General features: G+C 42.9%; 1 pseudogene; it reads left to right on the top strand.

Moving 5' to 3' along the window:
• Positions 1-22,150: 22,150 nt before the first annotated feature.
• LOC126163257 (5S ribosomal RNA) lies at positions 22,151-22,268 on the top strand (annotated as a pseudogene).
• The last annotated feature ends 1,247 nt before the right edge of the window (positions 22,269-23,515 follow it).

Below are 23,515 nucleotides of genomic sequence, written 5' to 3'. Positions count from 1 at the left end.
TCTTACGAGTATATTTAACTATTTTCTTGGGGAAGCAGTTTTCAAATGCATTTACAAAAATGTCATGAAATAAATTATATTTTAAATTGGCATCAGGTTCACGGTACACCTAATCCCAGTCTAACTGCTGTAGGCTTTCCCTGAAATTTGCAATTGTTAAATCGTTGACTGAACGTACTACTTTGGAGGACTGTTTAGTATTGCTGAATGGAGCTATGTCATATATTGTAACTAGCTGTGCACCATGATCAGAAAGACCATTCTCAACAGGCTGAGCATTTATCTGGTTAAACTTATCTTGGTCTATAAAGAAGTTATCTATCAGTGAGCTGCTATCCTTTACCACCCGAGTAGGAAAATCAATAACGGGTGTCAAATTGAAAGAACCGAGTAATACTTCGAGGTCATTTTTCCTATTACCCTCTTTCATAGAATCTACATTGAAGTCCCCACAAATAATAATTTGCTTCCCCCTGTCTGACAGATAGCACAACAAGGAGTCCAAATTTTTCAGAAATAGATGAAAATTTCCTGATGGGGACCTATATACAGTTACAATTATAAATGTGCCTTTATTTAATTTAAGCTCACAGGCACATGATTCTATATGTTTCTCTACACAAAACTTTTTTGTTTCTATACTTTTTGCACAATGATAACTTTTGACATATATGGCAACTCCTCCTTTCTCCATATTTTCTCTCATTACATGTGCAGAGAGCTTATATCCACTTACATTTACCTTATCCATATCAGTAACAATGTGATGCTCAGACAGGCATAGTATATCTATTTCATCCTCAGCTTCTAAATCTTCTAAACAAACCAGAAGCTCATCTATTTTATTCTTTAAACTCCCGATATTTTGATGAAATATACTTACATTATTTTTAATTATACTTTCATGAGAACCTTTCCTTATTCTAACATTTGCAGTACTCTCCTGTCTGAGTTTCTCATTGTGCTTAGGCCTAGTTGCTATACCAGTGGTCACATGGTGTTCAGAGAGGCAGATTATGTCAACTGGGTTGGGTGACTTTAATTCATCAATGCAATTACCTAGGACTGAGATACAACTTAGTGGAGATAAAATTTCTGGTGATTGGTGAAAATTTATAATTGACAGCTGTGATTGGTGATCCAATGTGCTAGAATTGTGCTGTTTAATTCCTTTCCTAAACTGAAGATTTGTTTCAATCCTGACCTCTCGTAGAACTTGACATCTTTCTGTCTTACCTATCCTAAAAAAGGTGCTGCTCCAACACCTGTAACCACTGGTATTTTACCATTCATGGCAGTGCCTCCCCCCCTTAAATTTCCTGCTATTACCCCAGCCAGTTTCCCCTTCCCTTTCCTGTTGAGATGTAGGCCATGCCTGGTATAGTCCCACCTACTGAGAGAGTCAACAGGAACCACACCAATATGAGCCCCCGCACCCGACCCAAGCAGCCGTTCCAACTCCACATTAACTCTCCCAACAGAAGAGTTCAAATGGGGCCGGTCATGGCGTCTCAGGACAGATACAAACTCAACATTGGTGTGTCTCGATGCCGACGCAATCTTTGCCAGGTCACACTCTATACTGTACCCAGGATCTCTGTCGATGCTGTTCCCTGGCCCTCCCACAATAACCACGGTGTCTTCCCTGGTAAATCCTTTACAGAGTGAACCTAAATCCTCTGTCACCTGATCAAGACTAGCACTTGGTTTGAAAAAAATTGTGACCTGGTATTCTGGTCCTAATCCCTCCTGCAGAAGTTGGCCTACACCTCTGGCATGAGAACTACCTAACAACAAAACTTTCTTCCTTTTCGATGGCTTTCCTACATTCTTTTTCAATTTCCTATTGAAAGTTTGTTGTGTCCTGTCTACACCTACCTCTGCTTGAGGCTCATCAGTTTCTAACTGAAGCAACAGGTCAAACTTATTTTTGACATTTACCACAAAACTGTCAGACTTAGTTCTAGGCCTGTTCCTTCTACTACCTGTTGCCACTTCCCACCTCTCTTTGCCCTTCTCCCTCCTTAACCTGTCCAGATCTTCCCTAGCCTGATCTAGCTCAGCCTGAAGGGCAGCAATTTTCCCCTCCTGTTCCACTATCTTCCTATCTCTGCTGCAAATCCTACATAACCACTGATGAGCCTGATCCACTTTCCCCACACCCACGCCACTGCAGTCCCCCCAGTGAAAAAAACTACTGCATCCATCACACCAAATCCCGGAACTAACAATTCTACGGCAAGTCAGGCACTTCTCACTCATGGCAAAAATAATACGTTAGCTAGAATAAATCAATTAAATTACCGAAAATCAAAAAAGACGTTACAAGAATTAAGCCTATTCACAAATGTATATAAGCAAGTTTCTGATTTAAAATTCCGCTGTTTTTCTGAGATCTGTATTAAAACAATGAAGGTATACGCTATTTATTTTATATTTCACTCGATGGAATGAAAAAATGGACAATTAAACGAGATACTTTAACTTTGATTCTCCAAAAACGTTACGAGAATTAGGCCTATAAACAAATGTATATAAGCAAGTTTCTGATATAGAGTTACGCTGTTTTTCTGAAATCTGTTTTAAAACAATAAAGTTATACGCTATTTACGGTAGTTTACTTATTTGTTACCGAGAAATTAGTTAAATTACCGTGAAACAAGAAACAAACACGTTTACAAAATTTAAGCCTAAGCGCGACTTCGCGAAGTTACGATCTTTTCGTGTTTTCTGAAAAAATACGCAAAGAAAAGTCAAACCTTTAACGGCAAGACTAAATGATACACTAATGCATGTATTTAATTTGTTGTCAGCGTTAAACTAAATTATATTCCTGTCTAAATCACTTAACTTTCTGGAAATTGTTTCTGGCGTCACTTACTCGGCGGCCATCTTGGAACCAGTAAGGTAAATACATTCTTTGTTCTCTATTAAAATCTTTCATTTGCTAACTATGCCTATCAGTAGTTAGTGCCTTCCGTAGTTTGAATCTTTTATTTAGCTGTCAGTAGTGGCGCTCGCTGTATTGCAGTAGTTCGAGTAACGCAGATTTTTGGTGAGGTAAGTGATTTGTGAAACGTACAGGTTAATGTTAGTCAGGGCTATTCCTTTGTAGGGATTTCTAAAAGTCAGATTGCTATGCGCTAAAAATATTGTGTGTCAGTTTAAGCACAGTCTTGTATAAATTATTCAAAGGGGACATTTCACACTCTTATTTTGATGCATACGCTACTATCGCGAAGTGTGTGCTGTTACTTTTGAATCGCCCAACAAATGCAAGCGAGGACGTTCAGTTAGATATTCAGATCAATACGATGACTACGAAACGCACAGTGTAGAAAAGCAAGTTAATCATATGTCAAAACTGCATGTTCCTTAATATCAGTGCTTATCGATCCAGTCCTTCCATTTGGTTTTTGGAAGCAGACACGGAGTTTGTTTTCCAATCGTCCGTCCACTGATACAGCAACATCGACCGTGTAGCTGTGTGTTGTTCCGCTATACGATTGCAACGCCGAGGCAATGGTTCTCTCCTCTTTCCTGGATAACGTTCTATCGGAAGGAAGCTCGTAGTCGAACTGACTGCGAAGGGTCCCGGGTTCGATTTCCGGCGGGGTCAGGGATTTTCACATGCCTCGAGATGACTGGGTGTTTGTGTTGTCCTTCTCCTTTCATTATCATCATAAAATTGGCGATATTGGGCAGAGAAAATGTTGGGAATTTGTATGGGCGCTGATAACCGCACAGTTGAGCGCCCCCCAAACCAAATATCATCATCATCATCATCGTCGAACTGAGTCAGATCACAGTGTCATACACAATACATCTGGATATTTTTTTTCGTGATATATTCATTTACTTTAGCAAAGAGTGCTTGAGCTCTCTGAATCATCTCTTCTTCGTTGTCCTTATCTTTCTGTGTGTGGATGTGGTGCGATGTTACCCTAAACTCCTTTTTTTAAACCAGTAATAAATATCAGTGATGCTTTAAAGTTTGTACACCCGAGATTTCTAATTACGTCCAAAGCTCAGTTTTATAAACGTCAGTAATGAACGGAAAATCCGTATTCTAGAGTCTGATAAAACTTCGCCGTTACACGCTGCTTGATAATATTGATCTGCAGCGTACGATTTCCTATAAAAGTGTCTTGCCTTCTCTTTTCTTTGCATACATAGTCCAGTACACTTTAAACATTCCTTTTAACCTTTAGTTGAGAGTATCTTTTAAGCAGCTTGTCGTATATGTTGAAATCTCTGAGGCGATAATCATCTAATATATTATCTAGTGTGTTGTCACACTGTGCGCCCACTTTCGACTATAAACTTATTACCAGGAGAATGTTGGAATTCACTTTCACTGCTTCCATCGCCTCTTCTCGAGAGGTTTTTGTCATTATCATAACAAGTATCATAATTACGTGTTAGCGTGTTTCTAACCAATGATAATATTTTTACACCACAGTAGTAAACAGAAAACACGCGAATGATTCCTCTTACACTAATACAATCTTCACAAAGAAGAGTTCGTCGTAACTTCATCTCAACGATTTAGCTTGGTTAATTACCAGTCGCCGATCCATGTCACGCTTCGCAACAAAAATAACGCCACAAAATGCTACTTAACACACACAGTGCACCGTCTCTACAGAGTTCGACTTGCTTAGCTGCGGGCAAAGATCGATTTCCGCATGGAATACTCAGCGGCCTCTAATGGAAGACAGCTGAGGTTTACAGATAAACGAATATCATGGGTTTAATTAAGAATCTTTAAACGACTGCGTAGTATAAATTTGTTTGTTCGAGACCAGATACTTTCCTTGTAAGTGACGACCATTAGTACCGCAAGCGCATCTCACAACAAATTAGTTACCCTAGAGGACACCACAACAATGCTGAGCAGCGTCACCATTAGCCTCGACAACGACAGTTCGATGATGAAGACAGTGCAGAAGTTCCTAGACGTTTGCCATGTCCTGCTGGAGAAATTCACCATCAGGCCCCTAGCGGTATCTAACTGCGAGTATGTCGATTGCTACGTGTCACTCGTTGTTTAAATAGTTCGAGAAACTTTCCATGGGATTACGGTCTGGTCGTTTAGCGGGACAGGCGAAATACGTTAGGGTAACTGAGCACTTGTCTGTCGAGTGATGTATCTGTACAACGCTGTCAACACGTCTGTGTTGGAAGATGGGTTTGTCCACAGTATACTCATCGTTGAGACGTAGGAGCAATGACAGCAATTGGTCACCAAGAGTAATGAAATAGGTCTTTTGCTTCACGTACACAGTAACACGAGACAGGGTGCCAAAGTCAAGGCACGTAAAACACACTCAAGAGTGCCACATAACAGCCTCGGGAATGAACTATTCTCTTCACACACTGTGGGTTAAACTCTTCATTGGACCTTCGTCGAACTCGACATTTTATAAAGCTCGAAAAGAATCGCAAAAATCGACTCAAAGACTCACACAATATCCTTCCAGTCGGTTGCTGACGAGTTTCTATGTTGAAGACGTGCAGCCTTTAACGACACCGTGAGCAATGGAATCTACATCCACATGGTTACTACGCAATTCACATTTAAGTGTCTGGCAGAGAGTGCATCGAACCATTTTCATACTACTTCTCTACCATTCCACTCTCGAATGGGCGTGGGAAAATGGAACACCTAAATCTTTCCATTCGAGCTCTGATTCATCTTATTTTATTATGATGGTCATTTCTCCCTATGTAGGTGTGATGTCACCGCCAGACACCACACTTGCTAGGTGGTAGCCTTTAAATCGGCCGCGGTCCGTTAGTATACGTCGGACCCGCGTGTCGCCACTATCAGTGATTGCAGACCGAGCGCCGCCACACGGCAGATATAGAGAGACTTCCTAGCACTCGCCCCAGTTGTACAGCCGACTTTGCTAGCGATGGTTCACTGACAAAATACGCTCTCATTTGCCGAAACGATAGTTAGCATAGCCTTCAGCTACATCATTTGCTACGACCTAGCAAGGCGCCATTACCAGTTACTATTGACGCTGTAAAACATGTACCGTCAAGAGCGATGTTCTCCAATTATGGATTAAAGTAAAGTATTCCAGCAGGTACATACGTTTTTTGCTAGTCTCGTTTCCTTGTCCTGTTCCAGACCTCACGCCAGCCTGCGTGAGCTTAAACGCGTGCCTTTCGGCTTCCTCATAGTGGGTTGGCTGTCTTGAAAAACCACAACAGTAGGTGGGTGTCAACAAAATATTTTCGCATTCGGAAGACAAAGTTAGTGACTGAAATTTCGTAAATATGTCTCGAAGCAAAGAAAATTCTCTCTAGATAATTTTGTAATTGGAATTGATCGTCTGATTATTTCACTAGCCGGTAAATTACAGCGTCATCTGCAAACAATCTAAGGGAGCTGCCCAGATTGTCACCTACATCATTTATGTAAATCAGGAACAGCAGAGGGCCTATGACACTACCTTTCGGAACGCCAGATATCACTTCTGTTCTACTCTATGATTTACCGTCTATCACTGGTTCAAATGGCTCTGAGCACTATGGGACCTAACTGCTGTGGTCATCAGTCCCCTAGAACTTAGAACTACTTAAACCTAACCAACCTAAGGACATCACACACATCCATGCCCGAGGCAGGATTCGAACCTGCGACCGTAGCGGTCACGCGGTTCCAGACTGTAGCGCCTAGAACCGCACGGCCACTCCTGCCGGCCCCGTCTATCACTACTAACTGTGACCTCTCTGAGAGGAAATCATGAATCTAGTCACACAACTTGTAAAACCATAACTTTAGCGCATTACTGATTTATTTTGCTTTTGTTTCATTTAATGTTACGAGGTGCATTCAAGTTCTAAGGCCTCCGATTTTTTTCCTAACTAACTACTCACCCAAAATCGATGAAACTGGCGTTACTTCTCGACGTAATCGCCCTGCAGACGTACACTTTTTTCACAACGCTGACGCCATGATTCCATGGCAGCGGCGAAGGCTTCTTTAGGAGTCTGTTTTGACCACTGGAAATTCGCTGAGGCAATAGCAGCACGGCTGGTGAATGTGCGGCCACGGAGAGTGTCTTCCATTGTTGGAAAAAGCCAAAAGTCACTAGTAGCCAGGTCAGGTGAGTAGGGAGCATGAGGAATCACTTCAAAGTTGTGATCACAAAGAGACTGTTGCGTAACGTTAGCTCGATGTGCGGGTGCGTTGTCTTGGTGAAACAGCACACGTGGAGACCTTCCCGGACGTTTTTGTTGCAGTGCAGGAAGGAATTTGTTCTTCAAAACATTTTCGTAGGATGCACCTGTTACCGTAGTGCCCTTTGGAACGTAATGGCTAAGGGTTACCGCCTCGCTGTCCCAGAACATGGACACCATCATTTTTTCAGCACTGGCGGTTACCCGAAATTTTTTTGGTGGCGGTGAATCTGTGTGCTTTCATTAAGCTGACTGGCGCTTTGCTTCTGGATTGAAAAATGGCATCCACGTCTCATCCATTGTCACAACCGACGAAAAGAAAGTCCCATTCATGCTGTCGTTGCGCGTCAACATTGCTTGGCAACATGCCACACGGGCAATCATGTGGTCGTCCGTCAGCATTCGTGGCACCCACCTGGATGACACTTTTCGCATTTTCAGGTCGTCATGCAGGATTGTGTGCACGGAACCCACAGAAATGCCAACTCTGGAGGCGATCTGTTCAACAGTCATTCGGCGATCCCCCAAAACAATTCTCTCCACTTTCTCGATCATGTCGTCAGATCGGCCTGTGCGAGCCTGAGGTTGTTTCAGTTTGTTGTCACATGATGTTCTGCCTTCAGTAAACTGTCGCACCCATGATCGCACTTTCGACACATCCATAACTCCATCACCACATGTCTCCTTCAACTGCCGATGAATTTCAATTGGTTTCACACCACGCAAATTCAGAAAACGAATGATTGCACGCTGTTCAAGTAAGGATAACGTCGCCATTTTAAGTATTTAAAACAGTTCTCATTCTCACCGCTGGGGATAAAATTCCATCTGCCGTATGGTGCTGCCATCTCTGGGACGTATTGACAATGAATGCGGCCTCATTTTAAGACATTGCGCATGTTTCTATCTCTTTCCAGTCCGGGGAAAAAAAATTGGAGGTCTTAGAACTTGAATGCACCTCGTACATCGTTGAGCTTCTGTAAATGTGTTTGTTTCAATCGATAACATAAAATTGTACACTCCTTTCTTGTAAGAACTTTGATGTCATGGTTTGATTCTATGTAAAGTAGTGTATCTGTCATTTAAATTCTTTGTCCCATTTGGAGGGAACAAACTTTACTGTATATAATTGTAATTTTGTGTGAATAATTTTTTGTAGAATTGTCAATACGTGCAAATGTTCTGTTTTATTTAATGTGTTTGGTTGCTGCTATGTAAACTGCTGATCCTCACTTAGAGTTCTTAGTTATTCTGTATGTAAAGTTTGTTGTGCTTCCCCTCGGGAACGGAACTGTGTTGCGCGCGCAGATTGTGGTTGGCCTAGGTAGAAAAGGTGGAACAAGAGTCAGTCGGGGATGAGCTACCAAACTGTGCACTGCCATGTAAATGTTGCATATTGTGCTGGTTCCGAGAGAGGCTTTTTCTGTCACTTTCCAATGCCTCGGATGGATGGATAAATATCTGGAACTATTCTGGAATTTGTATCTATCATCGCCACCAAGAAATGACAGAGTCCAGCAATTCTACCTGCAAATCCACCTACCAACATGCAGTTGCCACCACATTGCGCAATCACTGTATCGGAATGCTATAATAATGTACAGTGAAGGATCAGCTCATTGGATGCTTTAGTGTGCACAAATATAAGGTAACTTATAACTGAATTTATGTACCTACCTTGATTTTTTCCTTATCATAACACCTCTCAGGTTCCTCTTCGTTTGAACTAAAGTGATTGCCGAGTGTCCCTACTGAGAGAACATTAAAGACCATTGCTAAGTAATGCCTCTTGAACATAGTAAAAAGAAAGTTAAAGTTAATGTGGCAAGAGAGTGAGTTAAAGTTAATGATGCTTGCTGAAAATAATTTTCCTAATAAAACAGTTTGTCAAGAAGATCTTCCGGGCGGGGCAAAGGAAAAGTAGCAGTCACTAGTTGTGGATTCACTGTTGCCTTGAAGTCCACGCAAAGTCTCAATTTTCCGGAAGGTTTTTGCAAAATTACTAAGGGTGAGGCCCAGAGAGAAGCCTGCGCACGTTCAATGACAACTTGTGATTCTAAATCGTTTAAAGTTCTTGCGACCTCATTGCGCGCTCTGAAAAATTTCGGTTGCGCGTTTACTTTCAGTTCCAAATGTGCTTCATAGTCCTTAGCGCAACCAAGGCCCGGTGCAAAAATGTCTGCAAATTCCTCACATAGACGAGAAACACTGGCGGAAGGCACAGTCTGGTTCACTGATAGGACCTGATTTACGATAGACAAGTTAAACAACTGAAATAAATCTAAACCAAACAAGTTCACTGCAGAAGAAGAACGAAGACCGTAAAATGACACAAGTTTTGTTTGTCCCTTGTATGTTGCAAGAAGGCTGCACTGTCCTAACACAGGGATATGCTGTCCTGAATAACTAGTGAGCTGAACATTTGCGGCACGCAACGGAAGTGCACCCAGTTGTTTGTACGTGGCGTGATTGAGCAATGAAACTGCAGCTCCGGTATCGAGCTGGAACGGTATCACTTGTCTGGCAAAGTCCAAATCTACAAAAAGTTTATTGTCCTGCTGACGACAAGAGCGACTGTCTCGTGCAACGTTAACTGAAACTGGTACAGAATCACTTCCGACGTGTCGGGATTTCCGGCGATGTCGACGCACACTGTTTGTGGGACGAACACAGTCACTGTTAGAGAGAGTGGCACTGGGCGGAGTGGCATTAACTACATGAATGTCCTTGGGCGAAGGGTCACGAGCCCGAGTGTCCTTGGTTCGATTCCGGCGCGAAGCAAAGGGCCTGGAATGTTTGTGAGTGTCCGATCTAAGTTTTTTCGGGCAAACACTTTGAACATGTCCTTTCTTATTACAGAAAAAGCAAATAGCTTGGCGTGACGGGCAATTTTCACGCGAATGTCTAGTTGCACACCGCGGGCATGATTTCAGCACTGCATTTGCTTGCTTTCGCGGGACACGTGGCCGTGCGGACGTGCGCGAGGGCAGTTTACAGTTCCGTGCAGCTCGCCCGGCGGGCCGGTTAATGTGACACACAGCTGGCGAAGTTTCAAATGATTCCTGAGCAAAGTCAAGTGTGTCTTGCCTATCCAACATGTCTATCACTTGTTGAAGGGAGGGATTGACTAGTTTCAAAATCTGTTCCCGTATGCGAACATCAGAAACGTTCTGTGCTATTGCATCACCCACCATAGTATCTGAATAAGGGAGTCCACATTCACACTCAAAAGCACAATCCCTTGTAAGGCCTTGCAAAGTTGCAACCCACTCCCGATTAGTTTGACCGGCCGTACGTTTTGTACGAAAGAACATATACCTTTTTGCAACGACATTGACTGTTTCTTTGAAATAGGCATCTAATGCTGACAAAATTTCTTCGTAGGACAGAGTTGCTACGTCGCGTCGGGGAAACAATTTCACTATCACACAGTACGTGTGCACTCCGACGGATGCTAACAAAAAAGGCTGCTGCTCGTTACCTTGAATTTTGTAGGCGGCGAGATGGAATCCAAATTGGCGTGACCACTACGTCCATGTTTCCTGGGCTGAATCATATTGACGGAACTGGGGTGCAACAGCATGGTGTGGCGGCCGCGGTAGCGAGGAAGCGGCGGCGGCCGCATCGTTTTGCCGTGCGCTTCTACCCTGGACGAACTGTCCAAGGGCATCCAATAAGGCCTGCGTCTGCTGATTCTGCAAGCGATAAAATTCGGACAGTACATCCGGAGATTGTGGCGAGGCCATGACACAAGCAATTTAGGGCAAAGCAAGTAGAAAGAACAAGATCCTTTTTGATCCTCGTCGCCAACTGTTGTGGCGTAGCAAGACAGCCACGCCACTCGGAAGTAGCTGAAAGGCACGCGTTAAGCTCACGCAGATGGGCGTGAGGTCTGAAACAGGATACGTAATGGATGCTATAAAGAAAAGTACGTAGCTCCAGGAATACTTAACTTTAATCCATCATTTGTATACAGCGTTCTTGATGATACAAGTGAGATTCTCTGTAGACATGGTTAATGGCGCCTTGCTAGATCGTAGCCATGGACTTAGCTGAAGGCTATTCTAACTATCTCTCGGCAAATGAGAGAAAGGCTTCGTCAGTGTAGTCGCTAGCAAAGTCGTCGTACAACTGGGACGAGTCCTAGTACGTCTCTCTAGACCTGCCGTGTGGTGGCGCTCGGTCTGCAATTACTGACAGTGGCGACACGCGGGTCCGAAATGTACTAATGGACTGGGGCCGATTTAAAGCTACCACCTAGCAAGTGTGGTGTCTGGCAGTGACACCACAGTAAATCACTGGCTGTGCTGTGTGCAGTCAGTGGCTCGTTTGCATTGTTGTTGGCTACTGTAGTGTTGGGCAAGTCGCTGTTAACAGCGCGTAGCGTTGCGAGGTGAGCCGCCAGCAGTGGTGGATGTGGGAAGAGAGATGGCGGAATTTTGAGAGCGGATGATCTGGACGTGTGTCCATCAGAGACAGTACATTTGTAAGACTGGATGTCATGAACTGCTATATATATTATGACTTTTGAACACTATTAAGGTAAATACATTGTTTGTCCTAAGGGGACGTTTCAATAGTTGTCGTCACTTAAGTTGCTAAAAATGAACGTAACAGTTTCACAATCACACAGTTTTCGCTGTGCTCTGTCAAAACATATGTTTTTGACGTTTTTCAAGTTGTGTTCCGTTTTGGACGTTTTGACTCTTGGATTCCTTTGTTGTAACATAGTTCACACCCGTTTATTTGTTGTCTTCATTTCTGTGAGACGTCCATGTAGTATCGCGCCTGCCCTCGCTATTCATCACATTTACTTGTTACGGTAATGTATTCTTACCTCATGACTCATATTCAGTAGCCGACGTATAGTACGTCAGCTACCAAGACTACAGAAGGACAACAAATATTTCAATGATCGGGCGGACAATTCATAATTTTGTGAAAAAATAAAAATAAGCGGCACTAGGTAGTTTTGAACCTGGGTCGTCAGCTCAAGAGTGACGGAGGTATGCGTCTCAAGAGTGACGGAGGTATGCGTCTCAACCACGATGCAGTTGCTCTTATTTCGCGATCAATGTTGCACGTTTTAACATTGGACCATTCACTATTTCTGTTTTACTTTTTTTTACACTTCAGTACACTTTCTTCCTTTTCTCATGCTAGGTCTGTGTTCCAATTTGTGACGGGGTATCTTCCCCTGTCAGCGTGTAGCTGTCTGCTTGGTGAGGCATTTGTGCTAAGCAGACCTGTAGCCCATTGCTATCATGATATTTTACTGCTGGTTTTTACGTTTACAGCTGACTTTAGAAGTGGGAGGGAACCTTACCACATTTCGTTACATAAATTCAAACCGTCGGTTAAAAGTGCTGACGCCGTTAATCCACGAGAGGTAACTGAAGACGGAAGGGCTGTCATTGAGCACTGTGCTCAAGTGTTGAAGAATTTCCTTTGAATTTAGGGCCACATTTTTCAGACTGATACATGGTCATCCGCTAATACCAACTTTGTTCCCCAGTCCCTGTTCGTTTTCAGAAGAGTAAGTTCCGACACTACAGGCCATCAGCAGCCACAGGAGAGAAAACGTGAAGTGTTCCAGTCGCAGAGAGAGGTGCTATAAGCAATATCGAATAAGTGAGTACTTTCGAGAGGAAGAGAAGTTTTTGTAATGCGCCCCACTTTGCAGACATGAGTGTCACATATTTTGTAAATATCAAAGTTGTTTCACAGAAAACAGCTCTTCATTTGAAACTTCCTGGCAGATTAAAACTGTGTGCCCGACCGAGACTCGAACTCGGGACCTTTGCCTTTCGCGGGCAAGTGCTCTACCATCTGAGCTACCGAAGCACGACTCACGCCCGGTCCTCACAGCTTTACTTCTGCCAGTATCTCGTCTCCTACCTTCCGAGTTCGAGTCTCGGTCGGGCACACAGTTTTAATCTGCCAGGAAGTTTCATATCAGCGCACACTCCGCTGCAGAGTGAAAATCTCATTCTAGCTCTTCATTTGGTTTTCAATATTACTGTCTACTAAAAGTAAGACGTTAACAAATATTTTCTCTTGTAAACCTTGTTACAATATAAGTTCTCTAGTAAAATAATGCAATAAGTTCATCTAAAGTCAACGACGTTTTGGAAAGTTTAAAGTGTTAGAATACATTTCTTTCCGTACATTTAAGTTTGTTGGCGTTTTCACGTACAGCGACGATTCCGGTGATAATTGTGAAATAATAGTTTAGCAGTAGTTGGACGGTCATAAATGAAGAAGAATAATAGTACATACGAAAATAGCTTGTTAATTCGTCAATTTCCAGTGTGTTTTGCCTTCAGTAAATCTCGACAGTTATCTTTGCAATACCTTGCGTATTTCTACTACACTCAGCTATTTGAGCAGCATCTTTGAATGTCCGCTGAGATCTTTGGGAGTTGGTTTGTCTATTAGCCAATGGGAACTCTTCGCAGTTAGCAACCACAAGAGGTTTCTTGTTCTAACTTGCCTCCGCCATTCTACTCGCTGTTTTACTCTGTTCCGTTCTCGTACAGGTGATAGTTCTGGTTTGGAAAAAACACGGGCTTTGGCATCGTTCTGTGTTGGTTTGGAGAGTCTACAGAGTCGAAGGTATTGTAATTTTAGGATTAGTTCTCCTTTACGAAGATATTACACATGTCTTAGTATTACAATTTGAGAAGAACATAAATAACGTAATTCACATATACAGAAGCTTACAGACATACAGCTCTAGTGTGACAACAATGGGACAAGTAGTCGGCTGTGGACTTATAGCAGCACCCATCCCGGCATTTTCCGACACTAATTTAGGGGAACCAGGAAAAACACAAAACAGGGTTACTGGATGAAGCCTGGAAGCTCCACTCTACTGAATGCAAAGCCACTCTGTTTAAAACAGTGCTACCTTATTCGATTTACCCCTAGGTGTACAATATTGTGATACAAGTAATTTATTTAATAACTGAAAAGGCTACTACTACGTCGTTCATTCATTTCTCATTGCAAGTCACTGCACAGACTATGAGCAGTATACACACACCGTTCCGTAACACTACACAAACCATCAGCTAATGTCATGACCATTTCCTGCACCGCTACTTCCCATTTGGTAGCCTGGAAAATCTGAGTCAGGGCCCCTCTGCAACGAGTGAGATATAGAGTTCAGAAAGAGAATAAGGTTGTTATTCCAGAAGAGAATAAGGTTTTTATTATTATAGACTGCATTGCTTTGGAAGTATGTTTTTGCAGAAAAGAAAAAAAGAGGGAAAAATATAGTGTGAAAGAGTTATGTGTAATAGGTGAAATTAATTTGGAGTTGCGAATATGGACAACTGTCAGCTGTATAACGGAATGACGACAGTGAAAATTTGTATCATCCCTGGATTGGAACCAGGATTACTCGCTTATCGCGAGCGGTCGCCTTACCGTTAGGTTATCCGAGCACGACCCACGGCTAAAAACAAACTTCCATATGTCATCAACCACGTATCTACAACCTGTACTCGTCAATCAGTTATGTACAGGGTGTTTCAAACATGACCGGTGTATTTGAAACGGCAATAAAAACTAAACGAGCAGCGATAGAAATACACCGTTTGTTGCAATATGCTTGAGACAACAGTACATTTTCAGGCGGACAAACTTTCGAAATTACAGTAGTTACAATTTTCAACAACAGATGGCGCTGCGGTCTGGGAAACTCTATAGTACGATATTTTCCACATATCCACCATGCGTAGCAATAATATGGCGTAGTCTCTGAATGAAATTACCCGAAACCTTTGACAACGTGTCTGGCGGAATGGCTTCACATGCAGATGAGATGTACTGCTTCAGCTGTTCAATTGCTTCTGGATTCTGGCGGTACACCTGGTCTTTCAAGTGTCCCCACAGAAAGAAGTCACAGGGGTTCATGTCTGGCGAATAGGGAGGCCAATCCACGCCGCCTCCTGTATGTTTCGGATAGCCCAAAGCAATCACACGATCATCGAAATATTCATTCAGGAAATTAAAGACGTCGGCCGTGCGATGTGGCCGGGCACCATCTTGCATAAACCACGAGATGTTCGCAGTGTCGTCTAAGGCAGTTTGTACCGCCACAAATTCACGAAGAATGTCCAGATAGCGTGATGCAGTAATCGTTTCGGATCTGAAAAATGGGCCAATGGTTCCTTTGGAAGAAATGGCGGCCCAGGACAGTACTTTTTGAGGATGCAGGGACGATGGGACTGCAACATGGGGCTTTTTGGTTCCCCATATGCGCCAGTTCTGTTTATTGACGAAGCCGTCCAGGTAAAATTAAGCTTCGTCAGTAAACCAAATGCTGCCCACATGCATATCGCCGTCATCAATCCTGTGCACTATATCGTTAGCGAATGTCTCTCGTGCAGCAATGGTAGCGGCGCTGAGGGGTTGCCGCGTTTGAATTTTGTATGGATAGAGGTGTAAAATCTGGCGCATCAGACGATACGTGGACGTTGGCGTCATTTGGACCGCAGCTGCAACACGGCGAACGGAAACCCGAGGCCGCTGTTGGATCACCTGCTGCACTAGCTGCACATTGCCCTCTGTGGTTGCCGTACGCGGTCGCCCTACCTTTCTAGCACGTTCATCCGTCACGTTCCCAGTCCGTTGAAATTTTTCAAACAGATCCTTTATTGTATCGCTTTTCGGACCTTTGGTTACATTAAACCTCCGTTGAAAACTTCGTCTTGTTGCAACAACACTGTGTTCTAGGCGGTGGAATTCCAACACCAGAAAAATCCTTTGTTCTAAGGAATAAACCATGTTGTCTTGCACATTGTGAACAGCACACGCTTACAGCAGAAAGACGACGTACAGAATGGCGCACCCACAGACTGCGTTGTCTTCTATATCTTTCACATCACTTGCAGCGCCATCTGTTGTTGAAAATTGTAACTACTGTAATTTCGAAAGTTTGTCCGCCTGAAAATGTACTGTTGTCCCAAGCATATTGCAACAAACGGTGTATTTCTATCGCTGCTCGTTTAGTTTTTATTGCCGTTTCAAATATACCGGTCATTTTTGAAACACCCTGTATATACCCGTAGAGGGGAGATATTTTGCCGGCCGTGGTGGTCTCGCGGTTCTAGGCGCGCAGTCCTGAACCGTGCGCCCAGGACGCAGGTTCGAATCCTGCCTCGGGGATGGGTGTGTGTGATGTCCTTAGGTTAGTTAGGTTTAAGTAGTTCCAAGTGCTAGGGGACTGATGACCACAGCTGTTAAGTCCCATAGCGCTCAGAGCCATTTGAACCATTTTTTTGGGGAGATATTTTTACCTGATAGTCGCTTGCCCGGTGTCGGCGGATAAATACCATATGGCAGTGACTGTGTTATTCCAATTACGATGCTGTCTAGTATCTGAATTTGGAATCTCTGCCTGACCATCATGTAAACTACCTGAAGTCTTTCTGTATCTCCAGACCTTTTCCAACAAGACGTCCGCCACTTGTGATTGTTGAACAGAATATTCGCTATTACTCGGTGAAGTTTATTGCAGAACTCAATTAGTCTTTTTCCTTTCTCATCCTCTTACCAAACCCATATTCTCCCGTAACCCTGAGTTCTACTCCATCCTCTAGAACTGCATTCCAATCCTCATGTCCAGTAGATTTTCATCCCACTACGTTTTGAATTACCCTCTCAATATCCTCATATACTTTCTGAACCTTTTCATCTTCTGTTTGCGACGTCGATGTAAAGGGTTGTCCATTGATCGTGACCGGGCCAAATATCTCACGAAATAAGCGGCAAACGAAAAAACTACAAAGAACGAAACTTGTCTAGCTTACAGGGGGAAACCAGATGGCGCTATGGTTGGCCCGCTAGATGGCACTGCCATAGGACAAACGTATATCAACTGCGTTTTTTAAAATAGGAACCCCCATTCTTAATAACATATTCATGTAGTACGTAAATAAATATGAATGCTTCAGTTGGACCACTTTTTTCGCTTTGTGATAGATGGCGCTGTAATAGTCACAAACATAAGGCTCACAATTTTAGACGAACAGTTGGTAACAAGTAGGTATTTTAAATTAAAATACAGAAAGTAGGTAGGTTTGTACATTTTATTTCGGTTGTTCCAACGTGATACATGTACCTTTGTGAACTTATCATTTCTGAGAACGCATGGTGTTACCTGTAAATAACATATTAATGCAATAAATGCTCAAAATGATGTCCGTCAACCTCAATGCATTTGGCAATACGTGTAAAGACATTCCTCTCAACAGCGAGTAGTCCGCCTTCCGTAATGTACGCACATGCATTGACAATGTGCTGACGCATGTTGTCAGGCGTTGTCGGCGGATCACGATGGCAAATATCCCTCAACTTTCCCCACAGAAAGAAATCCCAGGACGTTAGATCCGGTGAACGTGCGGGCCATGGTATGATGCTTCGGCGACCAATCCACCTGTCATGAAATTTGCTATTCAATACCGCTTCAACCGCATGCGAGCTGTGTGCCGGACATCCATCGCGTTGGAAGTACATCGCCATTCTGTCATGCAGTGAAACATCTTGTAGTACTATCGGTAGAACATTACGTAGGGAATCAGCATACATTGCACCATTTAGATTGCCATCGATAAAATGGGGGCAGTTATCCTTCCTCCCGTAATGCTGCACTAGACATTAACCCGCCAAGGTCGCTGATGTTCCACTTGTCACAGCCATCGTGGATTTTCCGTTGCCCAATAGTGCATATTATGCCGGTTCACTTTACCGCTGCTGGTGAATGACGCTTCGTCGCTAAATAGAACGCGTGAAAAAAATCTGTCATTCACCCGTAATTTCTCTTGTGCCCAGTGGTATAATTGTACACGACGTTGAAAGTCGTCGCCATGCAATTCCTGGTGCATAGAAATTTGGTACGGGTGCAATCGATGTTGATGTAGCATTCTCAACACCGACGTTTTTGAGATTCCCGATTCGCATGCAATTTGTCTGCTACTGATGTGCGGATTAGGCGCGACACCAGCTGAAGCACCTACTTCGGCATCATCATTTATTGCAGGTAGTGGTTGACGTTTCACATGTGGCTGAACACTTCCTGTTTCCTTAAATAACGTAACCTGTCCGGCGAACTGTCCGGACACTTGGATGATGTCGTCCACGATACCGAGCAGCATACATATCACGCGCCCGTTGGGCATTTCGATCACAATAGCCATACATCAACACGATATCGACCTTTTCCGCAGTTGGTAAACGGTCCATATTAACACGGGTAATGTATCACGAAGCAAATACCATCCGCACTGGTGTAATGTTACGTGATACCACGTACTTATACGTTTGTGACTATTATAGCGCCATCTATCACAAAGCGAAAAAAGTGGTCCAACTAAAACATTCATATTTCTTTACGTACTTCACGAATATATAATAAAAATGGGGAGTTCCTATATCAAAAAACGCATTTGATATACGTTTGACCTATGGCAGTGCCATCTAGCGGGCCGACCATAGCGCCATCTGGTTTCCCCCTTAAAGCTAGAGCAGTTTCGTTCATTGTAGCCTTTTCATTTGATGCTTATTTCGTAATATATTTGGCCTAGTCACTGTCAATGGACCACCCTGTACATACCTGAATAATTGATGTGGTGTTGGTTTGCTATCGATTCTGATGAGAAGAACCATATCACTGAACAATTCACGGCAACTCATTCTCTGCCCTACTTTCCTCAAAAATTTTTTCTTCAATACTGTAAGGTAAACCATTTACTGTACTGTAATACTACAATAGTTAGTAAATTAAAATGCTTCTGCTGTGTCGATATTTAATGAATGAAACTTATTTGGCTTCCTTCAACCTGATCCACAGAACGGGGTTCAAGTAAAATAAAACATTTAAAAAAATCCTTTCGCCTAAGGCTAGTTCAAGTCTTTTAGTTTGTTACAATCAACCAACTCAGCATATATTCCTACTAAGGAAACAAAATCTCATTCATTTCTCGCTCCTGTCGTTCGATATAATTACCTATAGAAATCAGCGTGTTGGATCTAATTATTTTCTTTGTTTGCTACACATCTAGTACGGTTAAACAGTTGCTTCTTACAAGTACAATAAAGGAGTCTGAGGTAACTATAGTTCCTGAATGTCGTGGAAATCGAGCAATGTTCGGCCTCTGGCTGCTGGTCATTTGGGTGGCGGGCGCCACGACTTACGTCCGGCACGAAGGAATTCGCTATTAACGCCTGCTACCCTCTGGCTGCTGCCGCACTCCCCCATCCAGCGCGTAATTAAGGGACCAAAGAATCCCGCGTCGCCTGGGACCGGCAAACGCGAACCACTTTCGGACCTGACGGCAACTAAGGCAGACCATCTCCTATCCGACAATGCACGGTAGCAGTGTTAGTTAGTTACATGTTCCATAGGCCATTAGAACGATTCTTTCATAGAAATTATGTGGAACGAGTCAATTAAAGGGGTATGATTACTGTTCACATTAATGAACACATTATCATTTTATTCCTACTCGTGCAATCGCAACTGGAATTTTTTTTCTACCAGTTTTAAGTAGAAATTAGTCAATGTAGTCAATGGTATAGAAGGCGTTGTCCAGTAACAGTGATTTCAAATTAGATTTCGAACTTGCTTGGCAGACAGTCAGACATTTTATTTTGTTGGGCAAATGACCGAACATTTTTGTTGCTGCATACTGGACTCCTTTTTTTTCGCTTTGGTGTTGTAGGTGTGTACATCACTGTTCTTCTCAAATTGTGATGGACTATTTATGACGAATTTCATAAGCGAAAATATGTACTGTGACGGCACATTTAAGATGCCTACCTCCATGAAGAGGCACCTATACGACTTCTGTGGGTGACCGTCACACATCAATCTCACCGTTCACTTTTGTACAATCAGTACTTTCATTGTAAGTAATGAGTTACCACAAAAAAATTTTCCGTGAAACATTACTCCATGGAATTATGCAAATTATGTCAGGAGGTCACGTATGTCACCAAGATTAGCAATTATACGAAGAGCAAAACCAACCGAACTTCATTTTTTGAGAAACAAAGTAGCATGCTTCTTCTGGTTAAAGTTTTCTCCAATATGCACTCCCAAACATTTGGAGCATTCTACCCTACATACTGCCTCCTGTTCATATACTAATTCAGTTGTTGCTATCAACCAATCTGTTGTACAGAACCAAATGTAGTAGGTTTTCACAAAATTTAGGGAGAGTCCATTTTAAAAAAACCACTTGATAATTATTTGGAAAATAGTATTCACTAACTCTTCTGTTGCCCTCTCTGTATGAGATTTATTACAGTACTAGTATTATATGTAAAATGTAACAATTTTTCTTGTTGAATGTTAGGAAGCCATTCAAATATATATGAACATTATGAATTACCTCGAAGAAAACGGTCTATTGACACACAGTCAACATGAGTTTAGAAAACATCGTTCCTGTGAAACACAACTAGCTGTTTATTCACATCAACTGTTGAATGCTATTGACAAGGGATTTCAGATCGATTCCGTATTTCTGGATTTCCAGAAGGCTTTTGACACTGTACCACACTAGCGGCTAGTAGTGAAATTGAGTGCTTATGGAATATTTTCTCAGTTATGTGACTGGATTTGTGATTTCCTGTCAGAGAGGTCACATTTCGTAGTAACTGATGGAAAGTCATCGAGTAAAACACAAGTGATTTCTGACATTCCCCAAGGTAGTGTTGTAGGCCCTTTGCTGTTCCCTATCTATATAAACGATTTTGGAGACAATCTGAGCAGCCGTCTTCGGTTGTTTGCAGATGACGCTGTCGTTTATCGACTAATAAAGTCATCAGAAGATCAAAACAAACCGCAAAACGATTAAGAAACATATCTGAAAGGTGCGAAAAGTGGCAGTTTGATCCTAAGTAACGAAAAGTGTGAGATCACCCACATGAGTGCTAAAAGGAACTAGTTAAACTTCGGTTACTCGATAAATCATTCTGATCTAAAAGCCGTAAATTCAACTAAATACCTAGGTATTACAATTACGAACAACTCAAATTGGAAGGAACACATAGAAAATGTTTTGGGGAAGGCTAACCAAAGACTGCCTTTTATTGGCAGGACACGTAAAAAATGTAACAGACCTACTAAGGAGACTGCCTACACTACGCTTGTCCGTCCTCTTTTAGAGTACTGCTGCGCGGTGTGGGATCCTTACCAGATAGGTCTGACGGAGTACATCGAAAAAGAAGTTCAAAGAGAGGCCGCACGTTTTGTATTATCGCCAAATATGGCAGAGAGTATCACAGAAATGATACAGATTTGGGCTGGAAATCATTAAAAGAAAGGAGTTTTTCGTTTCGACGGAATCTTCTCACGAAATTCCAATCATCGTCATTTTCCTACGAATGTGAAAATATTTTGTTGACACCGACCTACATAGGGAGGAACGGTCACCATGATAAAATAAGCGAAATCATAGCTCGTACGGAAAGATATAGGTGTTCATTCTTTCCGCTCGCTATACGAGATTTCAATAATAGAGAATTGTGAAGGTGGTTCCATGAACCCTCAGCCAGGCACTAGAAAGTGATTTGCAGAGTATCCATGTAGATGTAGATAAGGGATAGGAGTGGACTAACAAATTGAACCATGTGGGCTCTCTCTCTGATTTCACCCCAGCCACTACAGCCTTTTATCCTTCCTATATTGTCTGAACTATTCAGCACAAACTTCTGCATTCTGTTTGTCAAGTGCGATTCAAACCAGCTAGCTGTAAAGCCTCCAATTCTATGAAACTTGAGTTTTTCTGAGAAAGAGTATCATGATCCACATAAGTTGCATGAGTTACTTGTTGAGAGGGCTGCTGGACTCACGGCGAATCGGTTCCTCCATAACGTTGGGAGGATGGGTAGGGGTGGGAGAAGGTCACCCAGTGCCATTTAATATGAGGCCTATGTGCTCTGTGGCAACGGCCTTGCCGCAGTGGATGCACCGGTTCCCGTCAGATAACCGAAGTTAAGCGCTGTCGGGCGTGGCCGGCACTTGGATGGGTGACCATCCGGGCCGCCATGCGCTGTTGACATTTTTCGGGGTGCACTCAGCCTCGTGATGCCAATTGAGGAGCTACTCGACCTAATAGTAGCAGCTCCGGTCAAAGAAAACGATCGTAACGACCGGGAGAGCGGTGTGCTGACTACACGGTGTGCTATCCGCATCCTCAGCTGAGGATGACATGGCGGTTGGATGGTCCCGATGTCCAACTTATGGCCTGATGACGGAGTGCAACTATGTGCTCTGTCACAAGAGAGTCTCAGGGGAGACACTTGTTCCTTGCTGCACGTTTAAGACTTTCACGTCTAACCAGCCCTGTAACAGACGTTTGATCTATTTTCGTATTACATTTTTAAATGACGGCGTTCAGTTATTATGTACTGCAGTGTTTTTCAGAATTTACAAAAATTATTTGAAAATATTATGTTACCACCTTGGGTTGCTGAAGAACTTTGTTTACAAAACAGTCGTCAGATTCATGAAAGTATTCACAGCGAAATGTTAAGCGAAATATAAATTCAGTAACGTCAGATGGAATTAGACTCTGTTATCTTATTGCAAAACACGATGAGTGACGAAAGTCACAGGACAGCTTATGCACATAACAAATGACTATAGTGTCGCGTACACAAGGTACAAAAGGGCAGTGAATTGGCAGAGCTGTCATTTGTAGTCAGGTGATTCACGTGTAAAGGTTTCCGACGTGGTTTCGGTTTCACGACCTGAATTAATACTTTTTCGGTAATCCTTAGAGTGTTCAATATTCCGAGATCCATAGAATCAAGAGTGTGCTAAGAACACCAAATTTCAGGCGTTACTTTTCACGAAGGACAACGCAGTGGCCGACGGCTTTCACTTAACGACCGAGATCAGTGACGTTTTCATAGCGTTGTGAGTGCTAACAGACCAGTAGCACCTCGTGAAAAAACTGCAGAAGTCAATGAGGGACGTGAGTCGACGTATCCGTGAACACAGTGCCGTGAAATTTGGCGTTAATACGCTGTGGAGCAGACGACTGACTCGAGTGACTTCGCTAACAGTGCGACAACGCCTGCAGATGCTCTCCTGGGCTCGTGACCGTTTCGTTTGGTGTACATATTGGTTGGACCCTGGTTCCTGGTGAGATGAGTTCTGATTTCATTTGGCAAAAGCTGATGATAGATTTCAAGTTGTCAAGAAGGTAACGTGCAAGCTGGTGGTGACTTCATAATGTTGTGGGCCGTGTTTATATGAAATGGACCATTTACTCTATATAAGTGAACCGATCATTGATTGGAA

Source organism: Schistocerca cancellata, chromosome 2, assembly GCF_023864275.1.
Source record: "Schistocerca cancellata isolate TAMUIC-IGC-003103 chromosome 2, iqSchCanc2.1, whole genome shotgun sequence".
NCBI lineage: Eukaryota > Metazoa > Arthropoda > Insecta > Orthoptera > Acrididae > Schistocerca > Schistocerca cancellata.
This window is presented reverse-complemented; position numbering and strand designations above follow the sequence as displayed.